The 25,000-nt window shown below is 44.0% G+C and overlaps 1 pseudogene; it reads right to left on the reverse strand.

Moving 5' to 3' along the window:
- Positions 1 to 22,670, reverse strand: part of LOC129493584 (guanylate cyclase 2G-like) — a 47,169-nt pseudogene extending 24,499 nt beyond the window's left edge.
- Between the last annotated feature and the right edge of the window lie 2,330 nt (positions 22,671 to 25,000).

The raw sequence follows: 25,000 nt of genomic DNA on the forward strand, positions 1-25,000 counted from the left end.
TCACCTCAAAGAAAGATATCAGAAACAGCCCTCTCTCTCCACAGAGTTACAAAATCTGGATACACTTTCAAAGTCAGAAAGACCAATTCAGAAGCACTATTCTACAGCTACTGTGCTCTAGAAAAAGCATTAAAGACTCACAGACTTTCATGACTGCAGAATTAAGATCCAATCAGGCAGAAATTAAAAATCATATTGAATGAGATAGCAATCCAAACTAGAAGTCCTAACGACAGAGGGTTAACGAGGTGGAAGAACGAGTAGTGACATAGAAGACAAGTTAATGGCAAAGAGGAAACTGAGGAAAAAGATGACAATCAATTAAGGACAATTGAAGACAGAATTTAAGGCAAATAATTGACAGTCTAAGGAAGAAAAACCTACGTTTAATGGGGGTTCCCGAGGCGCCGAAAGGGCCAGAGGGCCAGAATATTATTTGAACAAATACTAGCTGAAAACTTCCATCTTGGAAGGGAAACAGCATTCAAATCCAGGAAAATAGAGAGATCCCCCCCAAAATCAATAAAAACCCGTTCCAACACCTCGACATCTAATAGTGAAGCTTGCAAATTCCAAAGATAAAGAGAAAGATCCTTAAAGCATGCAAGAGAAAAGAAAGCCCTGACTTTTATGGGGAGGAGTATAGGGTAACATCAGACCTCTCCCACAGAACCTGGCAGGCCAGAAAGTGGCTGGCAGGATATATTCGGTCCTAATGAGAGAACATGCAACCAAAGAATACTTTATCCAGCACACTCTCATTCAGAATGGAAGAAGATTAAGAGCTTCCAAGACAGGCAAGGAACTGAAAGAATATGTGACCCCCAACCACCTCTGCAAGAAATTTTAAAGGGGGACTCTTAAAATTCCCCTTTAAGAAGAATTCAGTGAACAATCCACAAAAACCAGGACTAACATAGATATCATGAGACACTAAACTCATATCTGTCCAATAGTAACTCTGAACGTGAACGCTTATGACCCCATCAAAAGGCGCAGGTTTTCAGACTGGATAAAAAAGCGGACCCATCTATTTGCTGTCTACAAGAGACTCATTTTAGACAGAAGGACACCTACAACCTGAAAATAAAAGTGAGAACCATTTACCATTCAAATGGTTCTCAAAATAAATACCCTTAAAAACTCATAGAAACACTCTGAAAGAAATTGAGAAGACACAAAGAGATGAAAAACTATTCCATGCTCATGATTTGCAGAATTAATATTGTGAAAATGTCAATGTTACCCAGCCAATTACACGTAGAATTCAATCCCTATCAAAATACAATGGACTTTCTTCAGAGACTTAGAACAAATTATTTTAAGATTTGTGTGAATCAGAAAAGCCCAAACAGCCAGTGAATTTAAAAAAAAAGAAAACCATTATCTGGGGCATCACAATGCCAGATTTCAGGTTGTACTACAAAGCTGTGTGTCATCAAGACAGTGTGGTACCTGCACAAAAACAGACACCCATAGATCAATGGACAGATAGAGAACCCAGAAGTGGACCCTGAAACTTTAATGGTCAACGAATATTCGATAAAGGAGGAATGACGATCCACTGGAGAAAGACACTCTCTTCAAAATGGTGCTGGAAAATTGACATCACAGGCAGAAAAAAATGAAACTGGACCACTCTCCTCTCTTGCAACAATAAACAAAGATAAACTCAAAATAGATGAAAGATCTAAATGTGAGACAAGATTCCATCAGAAATCCCAAGAGAACTCAGGCAACACCCTTTTTGAAACTTGGCATAGTAACCGAGAAGGACAAACAGTGTAGTTCTCATTCATTTGGGAATATAATAATAGCTGAAAGGAATATAAGGAAGGGAGAAAGAAATGTGTAGAAATATCAGAACGGGAGACAGACATAAAGACTTCTAACTCTGGGAAATGAACCTAGGGTGGTGAGGGGGAGGAGGGCAGGGGTGGGGGGTGAATGGGTGACGGCACTGGGGTACACTTGACGGATGCGCACATGGGGTGGTAATACTGTATGATGGTAAATTGAACACCAATAAAAATTAATTATAAAAAAAAAAAATAAAATAAAAAAAAAGCATGCAGAACATAAAAAAAAAAAAAAAAAAATAAACCACATGAGGCTGAGGTCCAGAGAGGGGAAGTGACTTACCAAAGTCAGTCCAAGAGCCAATGGCCCTCTTCTGCAGGAGGGCAGAGCTCATGTGTTACCCTGTGTCCCTTCCAACACCCAGGCCAGGCCTCGCCCAGGGGACTCTGTTTGGTGATGAATGGGCTGTTGGTTGACAGATGATGACCACCCATGCCCTTCTGTCCACGTGTCAGACTGAGGGACTTCCTCATTGAGACCCCCCCCCCCCGCCACATCATTGCTGTGGTCTCCTCCTACGGTGAAAGCCAGCACAGAGAGTTTACAAAGCATGGCTGGATTGTAGCCTAGGGCGACGAGGACAGCCTCAGGATGCTGGCCCACACTGACACGGCCCCACTACTCACCTTCCATCTGTGAAATGGGTATAATGCTAGAGCTACTTCATATTTTGCTGTGAGAATTAAATAAGTGAATACAAAGTGACGGAAAGTAGGCAAAATAAGCATTAATATATTTTAGCTGCTACTACTACCGTTATTATTAATCTTTTTTTGCAGACACTACAGTGATCTTTGCCTAGGTGTGCATCCCTAGCCCGCTTCTTTGTTCAACAGCCTTGTGGGCATTTTCTGGAGAAAGGAATAAAAAAGGCAGAAGGAAGGGGTGTTAGGAATCCTTTCCCCCAGCTGGCATCCTGGCCTAGTAATCAGCTTTACTTTGGGGTAAAAAAAGTTCAACCTGACATGTAAATACCCTGCTTCTTCCTGATTGGATAAACTAGAGTTCCTTTCAACTCTAGTGTAAAATATTACTCAATATTTACTTGAGATCAAGGAGAGAGGAAAAAAAATGGAAAATCTGATCTAAGCGGTGAATTTTATTTGAGTAGTATTTTGTTACTTAATAGTATTTTATTCTGAGGAAGATCAGAATTTTCCAGAAAGATACAGTTCAGTTTAACCCAAGACACAGAACAACTCGGAAATTCTGGTATTTGTTCTTTAAATAAGTTTTACCTCACCCAGTTACCCCATCTCCCGCACTGGCTATTATACTATATGTTGGCAAATCAAACTTCAATTAAAAAATAAAATAAAAATAAATAAATTTTACTTACATTGACTATGTCATATACAAACGAGAGCTTGAATATCCATCCAATCTATCTCATTATCTGAGTTTCTCAAAACATCCTGAAAAAAACAGTTATTCAAATTATTACCAGTGACTTCACTGGAAGCACAGGGATCTTCACATGTTGAATGGATTTGAGTCCAATCCACTGGATGATTTTGACCAGAACTACTACAGTCCAAGGCACAGTACTCTATCGCCACTACTGGAAATTTCCCAGGAGACATCATAACCTGACTCAATGTTGAGAAAATCATGCAGTCTGGAGTCGTAAATACTTCCTCATTCCTAACATAAAGCTGAGGGTCACATAACACCATGGGTAGGATGAGCCCAGAAACACAATTCGGAAGTGGCCATATTGTGTTAGGAGATGATAACAGGCTCAGACAATTTCCACCGAGAGCAAAGGAAACCAGACTGTTGGCAATTCCACTGCTAACCGTACCCCCTGCAGGTGGCCCAACAAGATAATTCAGGTCTTGCAATTAGACCAGAGAGGAACCGTTCTTGGACAAAGGGCAAAGCATTGGTAAGGTTCCTTATTAGCTGCTGCTAATCAAACTTAAAGGAAGATTTACTAGTCTACTTATTTTAAGACTCCCCTGTTTGGTTTTTTTTTTTTGCAATAATGGGTGACAATGCAGATGTTGGATGGTTCTGTGCAAATACCAAAGAAGGGGAAGATATTTTCATGCTTTAATTCATATACCTGAAAATAATAATAGTAGCTTACAATTAGAGTGTGTCTTCTGTGCCAGGAACTCTGCTATGTGCTTTACATACTTGCAGTTAGTTCTCGCAAGAGAAAAGGTGAGAAAAGAACTATGACTGCTCCCATTTTACAGAAGAGGAAACTGATGCTCAAAGAGTACAATAATGTGTTGAAGATTATGCAACTTATTAGTAGCAGAGCTGGGAGGTAAACCCAGGAGGTCTGCCTCTAGCAAATAAACCAGAGGAATGATCAATGTCTAACCTTAGCCATGGGGATTAACTAAAACCAGGTCACAGTAAATAGACCTGGCTCTGCTTCCTGATGATGTTCATGGCTGTCAATGCCAGTGTGTAGGGGCCATGCCAGGTCATAGGTTTTTTTTAAGATTTTATTTATTTATTCATGAGAGACACACAGAGAGAGAGGCAGAGACATAGGCAGAGGGAGAAGCAGGCTCCATGCAGGGAACCCAATGGGGGGACTCGATCCTGGGTCTCCAGGATCACGCCCTGGGCTGAAGGTGGCGCTAAACCGCTGAGCCACCCAGGTTGCCCCACAAGGTCATACATAGATTTTGAGCAAAAAATCAGACCTCATGAATCTGCCTCTATCCAAGGATCCAAGTTCAAGGGAGGTGAGCAGCCCTCAAAGACACAGAGGATGGGGAAACAGAATTAAGACCAGAAGAATTAAGGGGAAAGAGCAAGGCTGGAAGGTGTCCCAGATTTCAGGTGCCTGAGTCAGGCTAAAGGATCTGAAGCCTAATGTCTGAGCTGTCAGGAGATGGGGATAGTGGGCCAAGGTGACAGAAGCAGTTTCCCACCATTGATCCTTTGGACTTGGATGTTCCCAGATGGGGATGGGAGCTGGCAGCGGAGAGCCAGAGAACAGCACTACTTTCTCTCCTCCAGGGGCAAGGACCTCACCAGCCAAATTTCCTGCAGCACAGATGGCTTCCTGACCCAGGCTTTTGCTTTGTTACCAACATAGCAGATGGCCACATGGCTTCCCTGGAACCAGAGACAGAGTGGCATGTTCTTAATCTAGGATGATCCAAAAAAAAGCTTAACTCAGAAAAGACTAGGAAAACTGGTAAGAAACCCATCTATGAAAGAGACCATCAAGCTCCTCACTGCCCGCATGAGTCCTAGGGAGACACTGTGCTGCGTGTAGGTGCTCAGCTAGCTGCTGAATACATGAGATCTCATTTTACAGACAACACAGTCCTGCGAAGGCTGGTATGATTAGCCTGTTTCCAGATGAGATCATTGAGGTTAAGTGACTTGTCCAAGGTCACACATTTGTAGGAAGTACAGCCAGAATTTGAACTCCAAGATCACACTGTTTCTATTTTACAGTAATGTCCCATTTTCATTCAGAGGAATAGTGAGCTGAGGTCTTAAGAGTAAGCCTAGAGTCAAATATCTGGATCAAGCCCATTTCTACTACTTACTCCCTACATAATCTTGAACAAGGGATTTAGCTTCCCCAAGCTAATCGTCTTGTAATGGTACCATACTAGACTGTGCAGATTTAGAATATTTTCATCTTCATAAAAAGTTCTCTTGGACAGAGCTGAGTCTAATCTAGATGCCAGCATAGAAATCACCTGGGAGCTTGTTAGGGAAAATGCAGAATCTCGGGCCCCACTCCAGACCTACTCAACCAGCATCTTCTTTTTTTAACAAGAGCTCCAGGTGTTTCATACCCACATTAAAGTTTGAAAAGCACCAGTTTGGAGTCACAGGACTACCCTGGCTTTTACTTAGAGTGTCCCTCTATTCATAATACTCCTCCTGACAGAAAGGACATACGGGGAATGGGACAGAGACACATACTAGGACCTACTTGCCACCAGTCTGCCTTCAGTAGTACCTGGTAAAGCCCCCCTGGGGCATAAAAGAGCTCTTCCCTCTGCTGGCTCTTGACAAAGGATCTCGCAGAAATCATCACACTAGATGAATTACTTTTGTCCCTTCTTGACACAGGGGTGCCTCTCTGGGATGGATGGCTGTTCCATCCAAGCAATTCCATTGTTCTCAGCAGCATGACCAAGTACTGAAGAAACTGTGGCTTTTATCGGTGAGGAAAATGAGTGCCAAGGTCACACAGTTAATAAATGGGAGACCCAGGACTCCAATTCTGATCCGTCTGACCCAAGGTGTGAGTGCTTTGCTACTGTATATGTCATTCTTATGTCTGTACCACCAAGATGATGCTATGGTTCAGGCTCTGGGGTCCAACTGCCCAAATTCAAGTTCTGGCTCTGGCACTTAACTAGATGTGTCACCTTATGTCAGAATCCTCTTTCTAAATGAGCATTTAACTGCATTACCACCCAATTTAATACCCCCAGTGCCTCCCCAATGTCTAGAAAATGTGTATGACACAGAGAAACCCTGTTTTTCAAGAAGAGTCTTAACTGGAACCCTACTGTAGAAACCAGGTAGGACAAAGCAGAGCTGCCTTAGTTGAAGAGGGAAAAGGGAGGCTCAGGATTCTTCTCTGTCACACCTCCACCCTCAATCTACCATTCATCTCCCTGCCCCCAGACCAGTGAGCCCCAGAATCCCCACAGACACTTGAAAATGACTTGCTAATGAATCTCAATCTGATCTTAACATGTTGGAGCCTCCTTGACTTTGGTACCTCCAAGTCACCTTTTTCTGGAAATTCCTAACTCATTTATTGAATAAATAGTATACCTAAGGGTAACAATCTTAAAAAAAAAAAGAATACTACAAATGACAATTTTGAAAATAAAGCCAATATAACAGGAACAACATGTATATAACATGAGAGAAATGTTTGATTCTGATCCATAGTGTATTCCTTATCTTTAAAATCAACCCAAATGTCTGTTAGAACAAACTTGTATACTTTGGTCCACTTTTAGTGCTTTTTCACAAGCAACAGCATTCTAGAACATTTTTATTTTGCTTTAAGCCATTTAAGATTCATACATCTGATCAAGTACATAGGTTCTTGTTATTCTCTTTATATCTTGAATAGCATGTACTCCTAAGCAAGCATTATCTAAAATTCTAAAATGATTGATATTTAAAATAAAATTCATTTCACTTGTAGGTTTTTAATAAATTAAGATGAAGGTAAAATTTACTCCCCAAGAACGAAGAGCTCTTCTTAAACTACAGAAACCCAAGTCTATCTTTCAACTTTAAAGGACATTTCTCACCAACATTTCCAGTAGGGCAATAAATGCTCCAAAATAATCAGTATATGCTTGCAAATATTGCACTTTAATATTAATGATAAAAAACAGAGAAAAAGAAAAACGGAAAGACATTTCAAAATTCCAAGCAAAAATATGCTAAGTCATAAGAGATGGCCACGATAGTATTTTTTGAAATTATGTAAATGTTATATATTTATCAAATAATGTTATGCTGACTAAATGTGTGCCAAGCCCCCCAGCATTGAGTCCCCCACATCTTGGCACACCCTGTGTTACTTCTCTCCTGGTCACCGCTAGCAAACCACTCTTCCCAAATGTCACCTCTTTTCTGGAGCCCTCACAGTGCTGGATTTGCTCCCTCCATTCTCAGGGCTTCTGTCTCACCTTTGTAGACACCTTTCAGAGCACTTTTCTTCCTCAGAAGACATCATTTGCGGTGTGACCCCGTGCCTTGCACTATGCCTTGTCTGCAGTCAATGTCTAATGTGTGCGTGTTGACCACATGAATGCTACTGTCTTCATCATCAGTAGATTAAAGAAGTTAATGTGGTTTTGAAAATGACTAAATGCTGTCCAGGAGACAGTTTTAATGTTTGAACAGGATATATGGGTTCTTATACCCACAGGGTATTAGAGCTGAAGGGAATCTTCGAGACCATCTGATCATTTCTAAGTATTCAGAAACTGAGGCCCAGAAATGACATTCCCAAAGATATTCATCAAGGAAGAAGTGGGAGGCCCACAAGCAGGATGCAGGGCTCAAGACTCTGTTATGCACCCCCTTTATAAATGAGCCAGCTTCAGCTTTCAGAAATCCCTAGATGAGATCCCTTCCACAAATCACACACAGTGAGCAGGAAATGGAGGTGTGGCCAGGTGTGGCCTCACCTTGTTCTGGGGCAGAATGGTGATGTCATCATAATTGATTTGCCACCAAATGTCTTTATTTCGCTTTTGCGATTTTCCACTCTGCATCCATAAAACCAGGCCTATGATGACAGCTCCCAAGACAGAAATCAGGAGGGTCATTGTGAGGATCACAGGAGTCACACCTGGAGGGCAGAGACGAGTCATTACTACAGCCTGTCAAAAATGAAAGTGAGCACATCCCAGCTCCCCTGCCGGTCCTGCCAAGCAGATGCCTCAAGCTAGGATGCACTGGGTCCATTCAGACTTGTCTCTTCCAAGAATTCTTTTCTGACCTCCGCTCTGGTTCCTGTGGCAACTACATTCACCTCCCCATCTGTATAGAAACTTCCATCATAGAGAATGGTGATGATTTCTGACTGCTTTTACCACGCCACTTTTACTGAACATTTACTATTTGTTCCTCTTAAAGTTGTTCTCACCTGTGATCCATCTAACTCCAGAATGGGCTTCCCACCACCAGGCAACACTCCCTTGTTCAGACTCTCTCTAACTCCTTAGAAATGAGGTCTCTGAGACTCACATCCCCAGAGCCAGGCTTCCCAAGAGCTGAGGTTCTCTGCAGGGTAGGCAGGTGATGTGAGAGACTCTGGGGGTTGCTGCAGGTGGAGGGTGCTGCTGGCTGTAGTGGGTAGAGGCCCAGGATGCTGCTAAGCATCCCACAGTGCACAGGACACATCCCCACACAAAAAGCATCCTGCCCCAAATGTCAGTAGCACCACTGCTGTTGAGACACCCTACACTGACCTGTAGAAGCAGGTGTAGGTTCACAGAGATCACTGTAAAATCCACAGCCGTGTCTGTCTTCTGGGAGGGAGCTGTGGGGCCAACGAGTCATGGAGAAATTCATTATGGTCTTTAAAAAAAAAAAAAAAAGACAGTTAAAAAAAAAAGACAGTTAAAGTCAGTGCCCACTTGATTTATTCACTGTGTCTCTACCTTAATGGGAGCAACTAAAACAGGATGTCGTTTGCAAGAGGCAGGCCTTGGTCTCTTAATTCAAACATTTGGTGACCCATTCAATTTCTGCACCTTACCTAGACTCTTCATTTTTTTAAAAAAAGATTTTCTCTATCCATTCATGAGAAACACAGAGAGAGGCAGAGACACAGGCAGAGAGAGAAGCAGACTCCCTGCAGGGACTCCAAAGCGGGACTCGATCCCAGGACCCTGGGATCACACCCTGAGCCAAAGGCAGACGCTCAACCACTGAATCACCCAGGTGCCCTAGACTCTTCAAATTCACGTGCAGATAATCTAATTCATGGAAGGGCAATATTTTTCTGTGGGTAAAAAAGCAAGCCTAATCTTTTGATTTAAACCCTGTCACTTTTGATTTAAAAATGATGTGCCAATTTTCCAGCACTGTTGGGATTTTCTCCTGTGGTTGATAGAGACAAATCTTGTTACAGAGCACCTGACGCTTAACAGACCAAAGCATCTTCCCCTAACTTGGAAAATGCCTGCTCCTACAACACTGAAGGTCTATTTTGCCAAGGTTATTTCATTTCCTGGGCCAACTTACTTTGGCACATTAAAATTCCAAGAAAGTAGGGAGGGAAAAAGTGTCGAATAAAATCTGTATTAGGGGTGGTGACGGTGGGGACAAATAGAAATTCAATTAAGTTTTAGGTTTCCTTTCAGTTTTCTCATTGATTTAGAGCTGAGAGGGGAAAAACAGAGTTTTCTAAGGATTCCTGGGCACAGGAACCCAGGACAGCACCCAGGTCCTGGTGTCCACAAGCTCTCCATTTGGGAATCAGGCTGCCTGGGTGAGTGGGTTTGGCCAGCTGGGACTCAACCCTGAAGGGGGCCACTGGGTTCTATCACCCCTAGGCCAGGGCCTCTCCCCAAGATCACATGCCAGTGGGACTGCCAGGCTGCTGCGTCAGAGGACGCCCAGGTCCCGATGGAGATGCACTTGGGTGGTATTGTGTTCTTTTTTTTTAAATTTTTTTAAATTTATTTATTTATGATAGTCACAGAGAGAGAGAGAGAGGCAGAGACACAGGCAGAGGGAGAAGCAGGCTCCATGCACCGGGAGCCCGATATGGGATTCAATCCCGGGTCTCCAGGATCGCGCCCTGAGCCAAAGGCAGGCGCCAAACCGCTGCGCCACCCAGGGATCCCTGGTATTGTGTTCTAAACTGGAATCTGAAGTGGCTGAGCCACACCCATGATCAAGAGCAAGATTATTTCAAAGGCCCAAAGTTGATCTTCATGAGAGTTCAGAGAGCTACAGACAACCTGTGTGGTAGATTCCAGGAGCTAGATTCCACACTGGCCTCACAGTAGAAACCCCCAGACCACCCTCCCCTCCCAGGTCCCTTCCTGTAGCACCATCTAAATGCCAAGAAGTGTCCACCCAATACCGGATGACTTTCTGGTAGCTGGAAAGTAATATTGCAGGAAAGGAAGAAAGAGGGACCCGTTTCTGGATTCCTGTAGGGCATAGACCAAGTAATCCATGTGCCTTTCTCCCTGGGAATCCACAATCACGGGGCCAGTGATTCCTGGGAAGAGAGAAGATGCCATGATGAAGAGGAGGGAGGCTCAAAATGCCAGCCTGCCGGCTCCTCTCAGCAGAACCCCCACCTCAAAGCCACCACAAGCCAGCCCAGAGGTTTTTTGCCATTTCCGGGAATCTGAGGGATAGTCAAGGAGGAGTATGAGAAAACCAAGATGGTTCAGAGGGAGTCCCCTTATGGAGCACAAAAGCCACTTTGGGAAGGGAGGTATATGTCGCTAGGCCTATGCTGGAGAGCCCATCCGGGATTTAAAGGAAGAAGAAGAAGAAGACGACGACGACGACGACGACGACGAAGAAGAAGAAGAAGAAGAAGAAGAAGAAGAAGAAGAAGAAGAAGGCAGCTAAGCCGTTTTTAACTAATTTCACATAAAACCCAAGATTTGTGCTTCTCTACAGCAATCAGATGTGACAAAAGGAGGTCAGTGACATGCCAGGCTCCAGGCACGAGTTTGCAAACTCTATTCTCAGTAAGCCCCTTCCCTCCTGGTTTTGGTTTGTGCCTGGCATTAGCACGGGGCCTGGTCCTGGCCAAGGTGTGTTCTTTGTCCCTGCTAGATGTGCTCAACCCCACGCACAAAGGGCACATCACGGATCCCAGAGGAGTAAAGCACAGCTCCTCCACACCTGCGACTAAGGACCCCTGGCCTAGGGATCCCTGGGTGGTGCAGCGGTTTGGCGCCTGCCTTTGGCCCAGGGCGCGATCCTGGAGACCCGGGATCGAATCCCACGTCGGGCTCCCGGTGCATGGAGCCTGCTTCTCCCTCTGCCTGTGTCTCTGCCTCTCTCTCTCTCTGTGACTATCATAAATAAATAAATAAATTAAAAAAAAATAAATTTAAGAAAAAAAAAAGGACCCCTGGCCTGACATAGGACTCACTGCTGATGTGTTCCCAATGGGGACAGGACTCTAGAGGACCATTTATTCAGCACCTGCTATGTGCCCAGCACTGCAAGTCATGGTGATTTCACACAACTAGTCCCAGTTGACCCTGCAGAGGAGGCATCCGATCCTTAACAACCAGAGGTAGGAAGTCGACTCCCCTGGGTTTTCAGAGCCGGGAAGAGGCAGGCCTGTTGGGCCCCCGCCTCCTTCCCAGCAGCCCACACGGCCTTGCTGTGCACAGGCGTGCTGGCACCCTGAATGTAGGGGCTGAGTGCAACTCCCTGCTAAGGTTTGTACAGAGGGGCCAGGGCAAGTGCCACAACCAGCACTGCTGCTTTCAGCATGAAGTTTCCTCATTGCACCAAGAGGGGAGGCGAGCTCTGTTTCCTAATATTACCTCCTTGGCCAAGGGCCTCTTTTCGATTGGTGGAACCTGCAGCCCTAACTAGTTCTGTGGCTGTGGTCCTGGGCACTGTGTGGCAGAAATGAAGACAAGAAGCAGAGACTTATATCCTGCTTCTGTCAAGGGCTGGTCCTACAGCTCATAAGAGAAGAGAAGCCAGTTTAGGAGGAGTGAGTGGCCTCCAGCCTTGAGTCTCTGAAAGCCCAATCACCCCAGAACCCCAAGGTGACATGCCTTGGGCTCTCTTAAAGGGTCTTGCTGGCCCTCATGTCCTCGCCTAATTCTAGCATTAGAAATTTCTAAAAGGGCAGGAGAGAAGAACTAAATTAATCTGGTAGAGAGGATAAAACAAGAACAGGAAGACACACTCCCCACTCACTCCACCTCTTTTTTTTTTTTTTTCCAAGCAAATGCTTCAGGGTCATAAAGAAAGGGAGGGAGGAGAACCAATTTTCCTCTTGGAAAAGGACCTGATGGAGCACACGTGAACTGAGTCTGTGAAAAACCCCCAAAGCAGGCCTTGGCTGGCCTCTATAAGTCTCAGGACAAAGCTTAGGCTGTCATGTATCAGGTGAGTGAAAAGCCAATGAAAACACAAATAGCTAGCATTTAATGAGCACATACTATGTGCAGAGCACTCAGGAGGTGTCAGCTACACCTCAGTGTTAACAGAACAGTAAGAACCTGAGCTCCTAGGGGAAGTCATACTCAGGTCTGAGTATGACTTCTGGTTTCACCATCTAATGACCTTGTCGCCTCAGACAAGTGCATCATCTTTCTGCCCTGGGTTTACTCCCCTGGATAATATAATCCAAACAGTAATAGTTCTGCCTCAAGGGTTGTGGGAGGATTAAACGAGAAAGCCCACAGAAGCTCTTGGAACCCAGCTTGGTATGAGGTGAGCCCTTGATCCATTCTGGCTATGATCACCATATGTGGCAGGAGGTTATGAGCTCTGTCTTGGAAATGAGAAACTTGGAACACCAAAAAGCAGTAGCAGTTGGTCAGCACACCGAGTGAGTCCTTGCCAAGCCTATCCATCCTCCACTGCCAGGAAAGCCAGAGAGGGTAAACCCATCACTGGAGGCTGAGAGTCATGAATCAGGTCCCACATCCTTGAGTTTTATTCTTGATGGAATCAGTTGGAAAGGAGCTGTGGGAGAGACTGTCTGCACTGGTGGCCAGGGGACAACGTGCCCCAGAGGCCCTCTCCCTGGCCTGGGCAGCCTTCTGGACAGCGCACAGAGAATGGCCCTGGCAGCCTGAAGGCTGAACCTGAACCAGCCCTGGGGGAGGACCGAACTCCCTCGGAGGGACTCCCTGACTCGAGGAGGCTGGCCTCTAGCCACCGGCCCAGCATCCTCCCCACCGCCAGGAACAGCAGGCTTGAGTCTGGGGTGCAGGGAAACCCACAGTGGCCGAGCCCCTCGCCGTGCAGCGCCCCTCGGCTGGAGGCCCTCAGGGTGCGGACCACCTGGCACCCATCCCGGAGCTCTCTCCCGGCCTTGGCCAGCGCCCGCACCGTCCCCAGGTGCAGCAGCACGGCGTCGTGAAGGTAGGCCAATAAGAGCTCACCTTCAGTGGGGGAGGCAGAGGCAGGGAGGACTCTCTCCATCCTCCTCCCCTCGTACCACATGCACACGTGCACTCAGGCACCTCATCTCCATCACTCCAGGGCGGGGAGGAGGGCCGCCCACATGCCTGGGCCTGTGCTACCACGGAGGACACTGCCTGTTTGGGGCCTGGGGGCAGGGGATCCCAATTAGATCACGTGATCTAGGAGCACCTCTTTAAGCCAAAGGTGGGAGGGAGTATGGTTTAATTGAAAGAGGGTAGATTTGGGAGCCAAGCTGGCTCTGCTACTTTACTGGCTGTGAGGCTCCGGGTAAGTTCCATAACGTCTCTGAATCTCTCCGAATCTTACTTCACTTATTTACGAAATGAAGAGAAAGCCACAGTCATGGTGAATATCAGGAGAGTTAAATGCCTGGCACATAGCAGGTCTTAAATATTATATGTTCTCTTCATTTAGTCAACAAAAATATAAGTGCCTACCAAGGGGCTAGGCACCGTTCTCCCCATAGAACCTGGTACAGAGCTAACACTTAGTAGATGATGCCCCCCAAATATTTATCCATTGATCGTCTTTTCTTCTGTGTTAGGATCCACAATGGGTCACCTTGTTCTTAATGGAACCCTTGTCATCAGTGACCCATCACCACCTTGAAGGGCACCTCAGCCACACACTGGGAGTCGTAGCTCCAGCTCTAGCCAAAGGTGTCTCCATCAAAAGTGGAAATAGGATACTTTGTCCCATTGTCCCACATATTCGGAGATCACCACTGGCTGCTGATCTCTCTCCTGTCTTCTCCCATCCCAAACCATCTGCTTGCCTTGATCTGTCCTAGCTCCACATCTCTGATCCCTCCATTCTGGTTCCTGGTCCTGGCATCCTGCTGGGAAAGGGAATTGTCGTGATCTGAGTCCACCTCCATGTATTTACTGGATTATTAGATCCTCAAAACTGCAGCCCGGAGGCAGATGTCCTCAGGAGTCTCAACTTGCGGGTGAAGAGACAGATGTGTAGGGAGGTTAAGCAATTCCCCCTCAAGACCTGCAGTTAGTAAATAACAAAACTGGGATGGGAGCCTAGGTTTCTAACTCCAAAGCCACTGACATTTCACCTAGCAACCTCTGTCCTACCCTGTGGTGCTGGGGTGCAGATTTCACAAGACAGCATCAGACTACTGTTTATTGTGGGCTCTGGAAGATGAGAAAGTGTGTGTGTGTTTGTGTGTGTGTGTGCGTGCATATGCATGTGTGTATATCTGTGTGTATGTGTGTTAGGGGACAGGGGCAAGCAGAGGGGATACAAGAGGGAGACTATCAGCCAAACACAAATACCCCCCAAGTAGGGGGCAGGGAGGCCCCACACCAGACCTGCTCCTCTGCGGAGATGAAGCTGTAGAAGGGCGGTACCCTCAGCCTTTGGTAGACTTGTTTCCAGAAGCCTTCATCTCCAGGGTCTTCTCCATAGGAGTCCAGAGTTATGAGAAGCAGTGACTCACAGACGGTGGGGAAGTGTGTCACCTTCTGATTTGTCAATACCTCCTTCCAAAAACTGTCCTAAAACACAATGAAATAAATGCAACCGTTTGTAAGAAATAACCCTGTTCAAGGGAACCGCATAAAGACAATGTCAAATTTGAATCTCTCCCTTGTAATCCTCTAAAACACAATGACTCTGGGAGGCCTGCCATGCTAGGTCCACATTTTTGAGCCAGCACTGAAACAGTGGGACAGAAGCCAAAAAAGAATAAAAAAGAATAAAAAAAATCATGTGGGGTGTCCAGCAGCCTAGATTCAGAAATCTTACCTTCTAGCAATCAGTAGCAAAAAAACTTTAAACATTTAGGACTGTTGATTCTCAATTTTCTGCCTGTGGTTTCAGTGGTTTGTTAGGATCATTATTATCTACATTATTATTTTTTTAAATAAAATTTTATATAATTGTATTTATTTTCTAATACCAAAAAAAGGAGGGGGAATCTATTGCAGAAAATATATAGGTTTATCCTATTTTCCTTCATATTAACATCTAGCTTTCCAAACAACATTTTAAATGTTGGTAAATATTTCCAGGCCCACTTGTGTATTTTTCCATTGAGTGCTCTGCTTTTTCTTTTTTCTGTTTGTAATCTAGTAGCTGCATTACAATATTTTCTTTCTTTTTTTATTTATTTTTTTAATAAATTTATTTTTTATTGGTGTTCAATTTACCAACATACAGAATAACACCCAGTGCTCATCCCGTCAAGTGCCCCCCTCAGTGCCCGTCACCCATTCACCCCCACCCCCCACCCTCCTCCCCTTCCACCACCCCTAGTTCGTTTCCCAGAGTTAGGAGTCTTTATGTTCTGTCTCCCTTTCTGATATTTCCTACCCATTTCTTCTCCCTTCCCTTCTATTCCCTTTCACTATTATTTATATTCCCCAAATGAATGAGACCATATAATGTTTGTCCTTCTCCGACTGACTTATTTCACTCAGCATAATAACCTCCAGGTCCATCCACTTTGAAGCAAATGGTGGGTATTTGTCATTAGAAATGACAAATACATTATTATTATTATGAAATTAATGCCCACTCATTGTATGTATATATATGAAGTACAGCAGTTTCCTCCGTGATTCCCCCACGGCCCCTTCCTGTCTATTCTGAGAGTTTTCCAGCTGTTCTAGGCCTGTCCAGAGGAGTGTGTAAGTGCATGCCTGTGCATTTTACATAAATAGTATCACACTATAATGCTGTTCTGCATCTTGATTTTTCCCCCACCTAAGCCTATAGTGGGAATATTTCATAGAGTGGATTTATGCTATTCTTTTTTTAAAGCAGGGTGAATTCAATTGCATGGATGTTGTGTGGTATATTTTTAGTTCTGTAAGCTTTCTGCCACTGCAAGCCAATTGGAATGTAATCATCCCGAGGTTTTGGGAGAAAGTGATGAGGGGGCTGAAAGGCTTCCCTGCCAGTACAAGACCAGGCCCAGCTCTCCTCATCTGCTGCAGGCAGGAGCAACAGAAGTGAAGAGAAAGTGGTGGCCAGCAATAACAAAGGGAGGTGGGAGGATGTTCTGGGAAGTCTGGCATATGTTGAGAATTATGACTGACTGCCCAGAGAAATCTAAGGCACTTTGGGCAATCCAAAATACTTCTTGATAAAGAAATAAAAGAAATCCAGAATATTATTATACATTTCTTTATTCCCTTTTGCTCCATTTCAGATTATGATTATATAAAACAAGCTCACTTTATGGGGCACCTGGGTGGCTCAGTCTGTTAAGAGTTGCCATGTTTGCAGCTCAGGTCATGATCTCATGGGTCGTGGGATTGAGTCCCACCTTGGGCTCTCTGCTCAGTGGGGAAGCTGCTTGTAGATTCTCTCCTGCTGCTCTTCCCCTCACTCGTGTTCTCTCTCTCCAGGAAATAAGTTTTAAAAAACAGAACAAAACAAGCTCACTTTAGAAGGATAAAACTTCTATATAAATGTAGATGGTGTTTTTTAGAAGCCTGCTAGTGTGATGTGGTGATTAAATGGATATTGAGGCCAGCCCACCTGGGTTTGAATTTTGAAGACTAGTTCTCCCTCCTGCTAGTCACATGGCCTCAGGCAAGTTATGTCAGCCCTCGGGGACTTAGTTTCCTTATCTACAAAATAAGAGAAATAAAAAGTATCTCCCCATGGAGTGGTGTGAGTTGAAATGGATTTCAGTATATCGAGTGCTCACAGTGGGGCCTGGCACCCAATAAACACTCCATATGCAGAGTTACTGGGGCTCAGTCCCAGTGTCCAAAAGACCCAGCTATGCCACTCAGGAGCCCTGAGTTCTTGGGTCAGGTACCTTAGCTATCTGAGCCTCTGGTTCTTTGTCTGGAACGCTAATAGCATCTACCTCACAAGGCTGTTGGAAATGAGTGCCCTGATGGTGTAACTCATGCCTGGAATATCTGCCTCTCAGGGCTCTCAGGAATACTGAGTGCAGAAATACAAGTAATATGTGTACATATAGGGACTTAGAGAAGGGACGTGGTACATTTTAGCCATCCCGATCATTACCACATGGATAAAACCACTTAAGAATTGCCAAATGAGACCAGTATGTTGATTTTTCCAGGCCTTTGCTGGGGCTCCAACAGGGACTTCTCACTCACTACGCAGAAGAACTCTGGGTACGTTCTTTCAGGTCCATTTCAGTGCCCTGATCATAAAATGCAGATGTAAGGGAGCCTGGCTCATATAGGGTAGAGCGACTATTCAGTGAGATAATGCACTGGCACATAGCAAGTGTTCATTACTTGTTACTTCTTTTAAAAAATATATTTTATTTATTTATTTGAGAGAGAGAGAGAGAGAGAGAGAGAGAGAGAATGTTAGAGAGTGTGAACAGGGGTGGGGCAGAGGAAGAGGGAGAGAGAGAATCTCAAGCAGACTCCCTGCTGAGCATGGAGCCCAACATGGGGCTCAATCCCACGACCCTGAGATCATGACCTGAGCCAAAACCAAGAGTCGGACGCTCAACTGACTGACCCACCCAGGCACCCCTACTTGTTACTTCTTACTGTGGGGATCACTGAGGGCTTATCAGCCCCTACCTCCAACCATTGCTCAATAATGAAGACAAATTCTCCTGTGCTGAGTCCCAGGTTCTCTGCAACCAGCAGAATAGTTTTTGCATCCTCTGAGCTGCAGATTAAGATGATAACTAAGAAGAGAAAAAAAGCCAATTGTACATGCTCACAGACATACACACGCATACACACTTTTTAAAAAGTGTGGCCTGAAGCCATTTTAAATAAGCAAATGAGACCTGAACTTTCTCCTTCCTTGAGCATGCTTTAGGAAACAGGAATGCCTAAACCATCCCCAGCATGTATGCTTCCTAAAATGCATCAGCAGCCCCCACGCTGGCAGCTTTTGCCTGAAGAACAAAAATCCTCACTGCGGGTCTCTCCCAAAGAACAAGCCAAAAAAAAGTTGGTGGCCGCTTCTGTGCTCTAGTTTCTTCATTTAATTCACTCAGAGCAACAGACCTGGCTTGTGACTCACCAGCCACATAGCAGTTAGGAGGAGTTCCCAGATAACCCAGAATCAGGAGCATTCAGACCTTCTGAGTTTGGATGAGGAGGAACAGGCCATCGTGCTTTTCTTCCATCCAAACACATCAGCATGCATTTTGAGGACACCCAAATGAAGCGGTGACTTATTTTTTTTAAATGAGGTAAATGACAATCTGCTAATTTGAATCCCAATTGTGTGTCAGGCACTGTGCTGAGCCCAGGATACAGCAGTCCGTGAGAGAAAAGACCCCTGCCCTCAGGAAGCTGCCAGTCACACAACATACAAGTGAAGGCATTAAACAGATCATTGAATATTCTAATTGGTGAGGGGGAAGGATGCTCTGATGCTAATGTGTCTGTGTGGTGGGGGCGTACTGCTCCATATCAGGTAGTCAGAAAAGGTCCCTTGGAGGAAGTGGGCTCTGGCCTGAGTCTGGAAGGATGAAAGGAAGCTACCTGTAGAAAGAGTGCTGGGTGGGGTGGGGTGGGGTGAGGTGGGGTGAGTTGGAAGTAGCACTCCAGCCCCAAGGGATCAGCAAGTCCCAAGGCCAGAAAGGCTATAGGGGGCTTAAGTTCTTTGAAGAACAGAAAGGAGTCAGTTACTAATTCATGCTAGAAAGTAGAGCCTCTTAAGTACCACAATAAAAATAATTGCTATCTTATGCTGACTCATTATTATGTTCAGTACTTTACAGACATGACTTTAGTTAATCCTCATCATTCTGTAAAATAGGATGATTGTCTCCATTTTTCGGGGAAGGTATCTGACACACAGAGAGGTTAATGTACTTGCTCAAGAGCACACAGCTAGAAAGTGTCAAAGGCTGGTTTCAAACCTAGGGCTGTCTATCTCCAGAGCCCATGCTCTAAACAATAACCCAAATGTGAGGACCCAGCCCACCTGGAATATGCTTCCAGAACCTACTCTGTGCATCATAACACTATTGTGTCAGGGATTTCACTTTAGATTGAAGAAAAAACCAACCTTGTTGTTGGTGATGTTTTTATGTATCATTAATTTTGCGCCCTATTTCCTTCTGCTTTTTACCCCCATAGAAAAATGAATAGATCTTAGGTTTTTTTCAAACAATCTGCTTTTCCTATTAGTCTCTCTAAACATAAGCAACAGATGACTCTTTCCTACTTACTTCTGGCAACCAATGACACAGCCCTGAGATTCTTTTGACACGAGGCTGGATCATTGTTGGTGTATTTCACACTGACAGTGATGGTGAAATGGGATTTGAGTCCATTCTCTACAACCTTCCACAATTCATCCACTGCATCCCCAGAGGAAGTCCCAGAGTGACCTCCAAACATCCCAATATGTTTCCAGCCGAGGTATTGGAGACTTCTCTGGAGGACATCAACAATTCTGTGCACGGACAGCACAAGTTTCACATAGGTGTCATTTAAGAAGTTGTCCTTCAGTTTTGCAGTTTGTCCAACAAAGTCAAACACAGGGATATTCCACTCTGAGGCCAGCAAGCCAATAACCTTGAAAAGAACAAAAAGAATGTCTTTCCATAATTGAGTTTACACTATACTCGAACTCCATTGTAAGGTATCTTTGTAAACTCAGGATTCAGTAAATCTATGGGTCATACTGGACCCTCTCTTTTGGAATATTGATGATAATGTCTTGGAGCCATCTTGAGGATGCAAAACCTCAAAGGACAAGAATAATCACCACAGCAAGGATTTATTGACTGATGTGTTCCTTATTCGTTTCTCAATACTTTTCGTTAGGAGCCTATTTACAAACAGCTTGGAGGACTTTGCTCTTAAAGGAGCTTATAATCAACTATTATGGAAGCTAAGACATATAAAAATAGCTTCAGAGTTAAATATACCCTTCAATATTTATAGGCTAGGGATTTAGAGGAGTTAAGAGAAGTAAGACATTACTTCTGATTGGGGAATTAGGGATATAAAGAGTGAGGGTAGGGGAGTGAAGAAAAACTCCATGGCATTTGAACTTCACTGAAAGAATGGGTAGGCTCTGGACAGCTAGAAATGTATCAAAAGAAAAATTCCAGAAGAGACTAAGATCCAAGTTCAAACAAGAACTTCACTTGATAGCAGCCACTAACGACAGTTCTGCAGTATTTTTGAGAATGAGGGCTGCGATGCTCCTTCATATTCTGCTTTTGTATCCACACCTCTCCGAGCACGAGACACTAAGGACTTCTGCAAAGCTAATCCTACTAACTAAACAGATACAAGTAGAAGATATTTGCAAATGACGTATCAGATAAAGGGCTAGTTTCCAAGATCTACAAAGAACTTATTAAACTCAACACCAAAGAAACAAACAATCCAATCATGAAATGGGCAAAAGACATGAAGAGAAATCTCACAGAGGAAGACATAGACATGGCCAACATGCACATGAGAAAATGCTCTGCATCACTTGCCATCAGGGAAATACAAATCAAAACCACAATGAGATACCACCTCACACCAGTGAGAATGGGGAACATTAACAAGGCAGGAAACCACAAATGTTGGAGAGGATGCGGAGAAAAGGGAACCCTCTTACACTGTTGGTGGGAATGTGAACTGGTGCAGCCACTCTGGAAAACTGTGTGGAGGTTCCTCAAAGAATTAAAAATAGACCTGCCCTACGACCCAGCAATTGCACTGTTAGGGATTTACCCCAGAGATTCAGATGCAATGAAACGCCGGGACACCTGCACCCCGATGTTTATAGCAGCAATGTCCACAATAGCCAAACTGTGGAAGGAGCCTCGGTGTCCACCGAAAGATGAATGGATAAAGAAGATGTGGTTTATGTATACAATGGAATATTCCTCAGCCATTAGAAATGACAAATACCCACCATTTACTTCAATGTGGATGGACCTGGAGGGTATTATGTTGAGTGAAATGAGTCAATCGGAGAAGGACAAACATTATATGTTCTCATTCATTTGGGGAATATAAATAATAGTGAAAGGGAATAGAAGGGAAGGGAGAAGAAATGGGTAGGAAATATCAGAAATGGAGACAGAACATAAAGACTCCTAACTCTGGGAAACGAACTAGGGGTGGTGGAAGGGGAGGAGGGCGGGGGGTGGGGGTGAATGGGTGACGGGCACTGAGGGGGCACTTGACGGGATGAGCACTGGGTGTTATTCTGTATGTTGGCAAATTGAACAGCAATAAAAAATAAATCTATTATTAAAAAATAACAATGATAATAATAATATGGAAAACAGTAAAAGAATTATAATGGTGTGTGGATGGAGTAGCTGATATGGGTTAGTAGTTACTAGGCAGGTGGTGGGCATATATAAATTCATTAAAAGTATTTCATAGAAAAAAAATAAACAGATACAAGTCATTTGTCTTCTTTGCTTGCCCTGGTTTACTGCAATCTGTCGTATTTCACTCTTTCCCATTTACCCTTACCACCCCTGAATAATCTATTACACACCAAAGGGAAACCTACACAAACAAATGATGTTTTTCTGTTTGAAACAAAACATTCATTGGCTGACAACATTTGAGTAAATAGTAAGAAGTCTACACACAACAGCACCAAGTCCAAACAATCCACAAGTTTGTTAGTGACCATCCACAAGTTAGTGAGCAAACTAACAAGTATTGATTTGAAAGGCCTTCTTTAAAGAGAATATTAACTGTTCTAATTACATCTCAAAGAAATGGTACCCCAAACCTATTTATAATAATGTCATCCTTGCCAAGATATTATTCATATCTGTTCCATTACCTTTAAAACCATCTCTTCAATGAAAACTCAGCCAAAGTTTTTAGAAGGCTATACTTTACCTCTGCTGTTTCTGGGCATGCTGGTTCAAACAGGGCAGAAATCTCTTCTCTCTGGACATGACTGGTGAAAATATTATGAGACTCCTTGATGCTGCAAGTTGAGTTGGTATAAGTGAACTCCCAGCTGAAGTTTCCAAGGTCCACTGTCTCTGAGTTAATCTTGTCCATGGCAGTCTGGAGGCCTGAACCCAACCTTTGCACACTGAATGGATGGAAGATGTTCTAGGGGGCCTGGAAGCCTACAGTGAGGTTAGCAGCCTCAAGCCAAGTCACCAGCATACTGGTAAAGACTGTCAGAACTAGTGTTGGGTGGGCAGCATGACATTCATTCCCCAAACAGAGCCCAGATCTGAGTGAGGCCTCGGCACCTATCCTGAGAGCCATGGATGGCATCTAACAACAGTATCACTGCAGAACTTAGAGACTCAGCCAGCTGGTCACTCATGCCAGGAGCTTAAATGACAATGCAGAGTTCCCTGAGGACCACAGCATGCTTCTGTTCAGTACCATTAATTAACCAAAACCTTCCCTTTTCAGAGTCTGTTCTAATACATCTAGAAGCAGCAGTATTAAAGAAAGAGGCTCAGGCAGGGAGTCAGCAAGACCCTGGTAATGGATCCAGTGACACCACTGATAAATTTCATGGTTCTAGGAAGGTCACATAACCCCTACATTATCTGCCTAATTCTCAGATCCCTCCCTCACCAGTAAAGGAAAAATCATGAGAACCACTCAAGTTCAAGCAAATGGCCTAGGCTGGAATTCTAACTCCACCACATATTGTGTGACCTGGGACATATTATTTCCCCTCTCTATGCCTTAATTTCCTAATCCATAAAATGGGGGTAAAACTATAAAGGGATCGTTACTAGAGTGACATGATGAGGACTGAAAGTGATCCAGTGCCTGGCACAATGCCTGAGCAAAGAACCATTTCATCCACGTTAGATGATGGTGGTGGTGATGATGATGACAGTGTTGATTGATGTTGTTGATATCATCGTAATGATGATGATCCTCACCTACTGAATCCATCTTATAGGAAATTCTCCTAGATTAAGTGAGCTGATGGCTGTGAGGGGTTTTGCCGACACCCAGTACAGCCTGTATCCCTCAGCCAGGCACCAGGGAGAGATTACTGATGGATAACACTGACTTTTCCTCTATACAGCCCAGGGAAAAGCTGGAGACAATTTTTTGTTGATGAATAACATATGAAGTATTCCATATATAATATTTTACATATGAACTACTACTTTACGTGAAGTATTACAGGGATGGCAGGTCCCTTGGAAAGTCATTGCTATGCCCAGGTAAGAAGATCCAGCCACCACCTAGGCAAATGCTCATTAGTATAAAGGGTTCAGTTTCCCCCTACCATTGGCTTTCTTCTGGATCCCACTGGCAGGGAAGGGGCTGACATCTCCTATTCACCTCAGGATTATGTATTTAGGCACAGTAAACTTGCTGTGGTTCTCAAAGCTTGATCTAAGGACCACATACATGAATATCTCCTAATGTCAGATAGATAGATTCAAGGGCCCCACTGCGGACCCTCTAAACCAGAATGTCTTGGATTTACCCTGGGAATCTACATTTAACATGCCCTCATGTATCCCTACATATGCTAAGGTTTGAGAAACTTTGAGACAGTCTAAAGTGAGAGGAGGGAAAGACTAGCCAATGACTATCCACCAGTTAGTTATGTCCTTTCAGTAGCAAGTCCCCAGGATGGCAATAATGAACCTTTCCTACCTCAGAGGGCTATTTCCAAACCTGTGGATTAGAGGGGTTGGCTTTGCCCCAAACCAGACTCATCATAACTGGTTCTTCACTGAGCTACAGATTCCTTCTTTCCTCTGCTAGGACAGCTCAGGGTCAAATTGGCAAATCATCTGAGTCCAGACTCCTGTACTCTAACCATAGTTAGAGTTCCAGGGACCACTTTGACTCCGATGGTTTACCAGATGTTTGTGGGCCTGGGTGAGTCAGTTACATCTGTGCTTTAATTTCCTCAATTTCAGAATAACACAACATCACCCCTCTCAGAGGGTTGTTGTAAAGATATTGTGAGATTACATAATTCCTTAGCATGCTGTTTACCATTTAGTAAGAACTCAATAAAGGAGCATCCTTGATGGATGTATCATTGTACCAGTCCTAATGACAAAGCTAGGATTCTAGAAACAATGTTTTATTACATGCTCTGCATCCCCTCTCCCCCTTCCATATACAAACTCCTTAAAACTTATACTCCCACTTTTTAGATTCTTTATGTTTACAGATTATCTTTCTCTGAGAATCCTTGAGGCCAAGGTGACTGTCTGTGTCCCTTCTTGGATCCTCAGATCCAGCACAGTGTTGGGCCTTTAAACATGCAAATTAATATTAATCATAATTAGTATGAGTTCTTTTTGTATTTTTAAGCACTTACACATGGGTATGGTGAAAACCAGAAGAAGATACCAGTAAGGTTCAGTGTTGATGAGAGTTTAATAAATAGACATACACTGCTGAGTAGGAATGCTAATTCTCAGTATGCATCCGAGTCTTAGAATATATGCATTTTTGACTCAGAAATTCCAATTTTAAGGATTTGTCCTAAAGAAATGAAATCATACGATAAAATTTAACCACAGTGCTTTTTTTCTAATAGTCAAAAATTAGGCCCAAACTGTATACCTGAAACGAATATAACATTGTATGGTAACTAT

This window comes from Nyctereutes procyonoides, unplaced genomic scaffold (genome assembly GCF_905146905.1).
Source record: "Nyctereutes procyonoides isolate TBG_1078 unplaced genomic scaffold, NYPRO_anot_genome, whole genome shotgun sequence".
NCBI lineage: Eukaryota > Metazoa > Chordata > Mammalia > Carnivora > Canidae > Nyctereutes > Nyctereutes procyonoides.